The sequence below is a fragment of the Hordeum vulgare genome, chromosome 2H, assembly GCF_904849725.1.
Source record: "Hordeum vulgare subsp. vulgare chromosome 2H, MorexV3_pseudomolecules_assembly, whole genome shotgun sequence".
Lineage (NCBI taxonomy): Eukaryota > Viridiplantae > Streptophyta > Magnoliopsida > Poales > Poaceae > Hordeum > Hordeum vulgare.
Window position 1 is genome coordinate 587,199,096 of NC_058519.1, and position 6,261 is coordinate 587,205,356.

Consider the following 6,261-nt stretch of genomic DNA (forward strand, 5'->3'; position numbering starts at 1 on the left):
ACTCCATTACTGCACTCGGCGTGGGAACAGTGGAGGCGGTCGTACCGTCTGCCCATAACGAATCTCGCTGGATGACGCCAGACGTACCGCGTGTGCCTTGCATCAACCTTACGCGAGAGGTCCATTGGCTAGCCGGCGGGTCCCACAGTCAGATGGGACCTCGCAGCCGGCGGGCCCCTCAAGCGACAAGACAAGACCCTCGTGGGCCCCCTGGCCAGCCGGCGAGGCTGCCAGCCGGGTCCCATTCTTGTACCCTTTATCCATATTGTAGGCCGGTGGGTTCGTCTATAAAACCCCCCGGTCCCCCTCCATGCAGAGGGTCGGTCAACAAATTACACACACACTCACCAACCACATAGGAGAGGCAGAGACGAGCTGGCTACTCCCCTCTTCCTCCTCCGCAACACAGCTCTAGGAGCAACCTTGTAATCCATCCATATACATCATACTCTCCGGCAGGACTAGGGGTATTATCTCTACGGAGAGCCCTGAACCTGGGTACATCGTGCGTTCCATGCTTGTACCAACCTCGCCCCTAGCGCCCTCCGTTGCCACTTTGGTTCTCACCACTTAGCCTACCTATGGCATATGTTGTGAGTATTCATTGACATCTGGTGCCCACCATGGGGCCGATCGCGGCATCGGCTGGCTTTACGCGCTGGGCGGGGCCCCGCACCTACACCACCGGATGCATCACGTCTGGATCGATCTGCATGCCCGTAGAGCCCGCCTTCGATGAGGCAACGCCGATGATGATCGACGTCCCGGTCTACCATGCGGATTTGGACGAAGATTCCGACGACGAGGCGCCTCCTAGCGTCATCGTCGCTGCTATGGAGAACCTCAGCGTTCTCTTTAGCGACCTGGGTCTCAATGATGGTCCTCGCTACTTCGGCGAGGACTTCGATGTCGAGGCGCTGTGCGCCAGCTTTAGTAGGCTCTCAATCGCTAAGATGCCTGCACATGACGTGTACCCCAGCAACGTACTCGTCTTTGACGGCCCTCCACCGTTAGTGGGGTTCTTCACCCCATACCATGTCGCCACCGTCTCCAACACCGTGGAGGTGATGGTCATCGGCGCTGGCACCAGCACGACTCATGGCAAGGCGTCAGCAGACGCTGGTGAGCCTGCTGCTGTCACCGCTGACACTCTTTAGGCTGCGCTTACCGGCCTGAAGACGCCCATCGCCGCCTCTATGAACCCTAACGAAGCACGAGCCGCGCTGGAGGAGGCTCGCACGCAGATCTTGGAGGAGGGCATTGCCGTCGCCTCGACAAAGCGCCGGATGGAGGCCACGCAGCGCGAGTATAACTCCGCATACACCCTCACTCCGGTTTCCGAGGCCCATGATACGTCTCAAACGTATCTATAATTTTTGACGGTTTCATGTTGTTATCTTGTCAAGTTTGGATGTTTTATATACCTTTTATATCTTTTTTGGGACTAACTTATTAATTCAGTGCCAAGTGCCACTTCCTGTTTTTCTGTGTTTTTGACTCTTTTCAGATCTGATTTTGGAATGGAGTCCAAACGGAATAAAATCCCCGAAATGAATTTTTCCAGAACAGAAGAAGATCGGGGGACTTGAGGGCCAAGGCAGGAGGCCCACAGGGGGCCCACAAGCCCTGTAGCCGCATCCAGGGGGGCACGGCTACCAAGCTTGTGCCCCCCTGGAGCTCCCCTGCACTAGCTCTTTGGCCTATTTATTCCCTAAAATCCCAGAAAAAATAAGGGCGTCCACGAAACCACTTTTCCGCCGCCGCAAGCTTCCATTTCCGCGAGATCTCATCTGGAGACCCTTCCCGGTGCCCTGCCGGAGGGGACTTTGGAGCTGGAGGGCTTCTACATCAACATCATTGCCTCTCCAATGACTCGTGAGTAGTCTACTTCAGACCTACGGGTCCGTAGTTAGTAGCTAGATGGCTTCTTATCTCTCTTGGATCTTCAATACAAAGTTCTCCATGATCTTCATGGAGATCTATCTGATGTAATCCTCTTTGGCGGTATGTTTGTCGAGATCCGATGAATTGTGGATTTGTGATCAGATTATCTATGAATTATAGTTGAGTCTTTGCTGATTTCTTATATGCATGATTTGATATCCTTATAAGTCTGTCCGAGTCTTGGGTTTTGTTTGGCCAACTAGATCTATGATTCTTGCAATGGCAGAAGTGTTGGTTTTGGGTTCGTAACGTGCGGTGACCTTCCCAGTGACAGAAGGCGCACCAAGGCATGCATCGTGTTGTTGCCATCAAGGGTAACAAGATGGGCTTTCATCATAGATTTGAGATTGTCCATCTACATCATGTCATCTTGCTTAAGGCGTTACTCTGTTCTTATGAACTCAATACACTAGATGCATGCTGGATAGCGGTCGACGTGTGGAGTAATAGTAGTAGATGCAGAAAGTATCGGTCTACTTGTTTTGGACGTGATGCCTATATATATGATCATTGCCATAGATAACGTCATGACTTTGCGCGGTTCTATCAATTGCTCGACAGTAATTCGTTCACCCACCGTCTACTTGCTTTCATGAGAGAAGCCACTAGTGAACACTATGGCCCCCGGGTCTATTCACAATTATCATCTCCGCTTTTACTTTTACTTTTCTTTGTTTACTTTTTGCTTTCAGTTCTCACTTTGCAAACAATCTATAAGGGATTGAAAACCCCTTCATAGCATTGGGTGCAAGCTCTTTGTGTTTGTGCAGGTACTTGTGACTTGACGCGATCCTCCTACTGGATTGATACCTTGGTTCTCAAACTGAGGGAAATACTTAACGTCGCTGTGCTACATCACCCTTTCCTCTTCAAGGGAACACTAACGCAAGGCTCCAAGGACGCGGGGGAATCCTTTGCATATTTGCCAAGGAAATCCCTATAGGCGTAGCCAGCAGCAGAAGGATTTCTGGCGCCGTTGCCGGGGAGGATCGCTTGCCGAGGAGTATCAAGACAAGAATATTCTCCCGTCAACACGCCAATTTTTGGCGCCGTTGCCGGGGAGAGATCAAGTCAAGAACTCATCCAAGTAGGTGTCGCAAACTCATCTCTTGCATTTACTTTGTTTGCCAATTGCCTCTCATTTTCCTATCCCCCACTTCACCAATTTGCATTTTTGTTCACCTTTTTGTTTGCCTTTGTCGTTCGCCTTTTTCTTCGCTTGCTTTCGGTTTGCTTGTGTGCTATGTGCCTCCAAAATGCTTGCATCTTCGCTTGCTAAGAATCTAGTGACATGGATCCTCATCCACTTGCTAATCTTTTCAAGAGGTCCAACTATGTTGAACCAATTGCTAGTGAGTTTTGCTCACTAGATTATCTTTATGGAGTTTTGCTTGAGATGCGTGAATCTGAAAATTGTGAGGAAGAAATTTATGAAGTGATTCACGAGGGCTCCTTGGATGAAAAGCACGACTGCAATGGTTTCACTATAAATTCTATTAGTGACAATCATGCTAAAAATATGCAAAACCCTAAGCTTGGGGACGCTAGTTTTGCTATGTCCACTACTTGTTGCAATAATCATGATTGGGGTGATGATCTTTCTTATGATCTTGAAAATTTGTTCAAACCTCATGATGAATATGATATTTGCAATAATATTGAAAGTGGGTTTGGAGAAGTCATGACTTTAGTTGATGATAATCCCACTATTTTTGAAGAGCGTCAACTTTGCATGCATGTGGATCATGAAAAGAATATCCTATGGGATAGGTATATTTTTGAATTTGCATATGATCCCACATGTAATTTCTATGAGGGAGGAAAATATTTTGGTAGAAACTTTCATGTTACCAAATTACCTCTCGTTATGTTGAGATTGCTATTGTCTCTTTCTTCTCCCTTGCATATGGTAACTATTGGTTGTCTTGACAATTTGTTTTCCTACAAAATGCCTATGCATAGGAAGTATGTTAGACTTAGATGTGATTTTCACATGCTTTATGATGCTCTCGTTGTGCTTCAATTCTTGTCTTTTGTGTCAGCATCATTGAATTATCAATGCCTAGCTAAGGGCGTTAAACAATAGCGCTTGTTGGGAGGCAACCCAACGAATCTATCCTTTTTCTTTCTGTTTTGTTTTTTTCCACACTTTCATAATTCTGTTATGATTGTGTTTTTTGTGTTTCTTTTGCGTTTGTGCCAAGTGAAACCGTTATGATTAGTCTTGGGGATGATCGTTTGATCATGCTGGAAAAGACAGAAACTTTCTGCTCATGAAAATAATTTTACTTTTCTTTCCGTGAGAGCTTGTGAGTTGATTTTTTTGCTGCTGATTGCTACGCAAATTCTTCAGACTGTCGTAATTTTTCAGAATTTTTGAAGTACCAGAAGTATACGAAGTATACACATTGCTACAGACTGGTCTGCTGTTAACAGATTATGTTTTGTTGAGTTGGTTGCTTATTTTCATGAAACTATGGATAGTATCGGGGGGGGGGGGGTATTAGCCATGGAAGATTGCAAATACAGTAACCCAACATCAACATAAGTAGAATTTAAGTTTGCTACAGTACCTAAGGAAGTGGTGATTTGCTTTCTTATACTAATGATATCACGAGTTTTTGTTTAAGTTTCGTGTTGTGAAGTTCTTATGGACAAAGAGATAAAGAGTGGCAAGAGCTCAAGCTTGGGGATTCCCAAGGCACCCCAAGTTGATTCAAGGATGCCAAAAAAGCCGAATCTTGGGGATGCCCCAGGAAGGCATCCCCTCTTTCGTCTTCAATCCATCGGTAACGTTACTTGGGGCTATATTTTTATTCACCACATGTTATGTGTTTTGCTTGAAGCGTCTTGTATCGTAGGAGTCCTTTATTTTTGTTGTGTCACAATATTCCTTGCTGCACACCTAGAGAGAGAGACATGCACTCACTGGGATTTTGTCGAGCTTCACTTATATCCTTTGGTTAGGCAATTCAGCTCACATGTGTTTCACTTATATCTTTTGAGCTAGTTGATTTTGCTCTATGTGCTTCACTTCTATCTTTTGGAGCATGGCAGTGCGTGGCGTGGTAGTTGATCTATGCTATGAAAGTAGTCTCAAAAGGGGTAGTTATCCAAAGGGATATGAAAACTTCCACCTTCATGTGCATTGAGTAGTTAGAGAAGTTTGATTCATCTCAATTAGTTTTGAGTTGTGGTTGTGGTAATATTGAAGTCATACTAGTAAGGTGTTGTGGATCTAGAAATACTTGTGTTGAAGTTAGTGATTCCCGTAGCATGCACGTATGGTGAACCGCTATGTGATGAAGTCTGAGCATGATTAGTTTATTGATTGTCATCCTTTGTGTAGCGGTCGGGATCGCGCGATGGTTTATACCTACCAACCCTTCCCGTAGGAGTATGCGTTGAATGCTTTGTTCCGATTACTACTAAAACTTTTGCAACAAGTATATGAGTTCTTCATAACTAATGTTGAGTCCATGGCTTAGATGCACTTTCACCTTCCACCATCACTATCTTCTTTAGTGCCGTGCAACTTTCGCCGGTGCATAAAACCCACCATTAGCCTCCCTCAAAACAGCCACCATACCTACCTACTATGGCCTTTTCAAAGCCATCCCGAGATATATTGCCATGCAACTACCACCATGACATGTGCCACAGCTTCTACATTGCCATTGCATGATCATAAGATAGCTAGCATGATGTTTTCCTTGATGTCTATGCCATGCTAGATCATTGTCACGGTACACTACCGAAGGCATTTCATATAGAGTCATCATTGCTCTAAGTTTTGAGTTGTAAGTGTGATGATCATCATTGATGGAGCATTGTCCCATGTGAGGAAATAAAAGAGGCCAGTGAAGCCCATTTACAAAAAGAGTCCAAAGATGCCCACAAAAATAAAAAAAATAAAAAATAAAAAAAGAGGCCAAAGAGCCCACCAAAAAAATGAGAGAAAAAGAGAGAAGGGACAATGCTACTATCTCCTTTCCACACTTGTGCTTCATATTAAGCACCATGATCTTCATGATTGAGAGTCTCTCTTTTTGTCACCACCATATAGCTAGTGGGAAATTTTCATTATATAACTTGGCTTGTATATTCCAATGATGGGCTTCCTCAAAATTGCCTTAGGTCTTCGTGAGCAAGCAAGTTGGATGCACACCCACCAATTTTCTTTAAGAGCTTTCACTTACTCTTAGCTCTAGTGCATCATTTGTATGGCAATCCCTACTCAGTCACATTGATATCTATTGATGAGCATCTCCATAGCTCATTGATATGCCTAGTCAATGTGACCATCTTCTCCTTGTT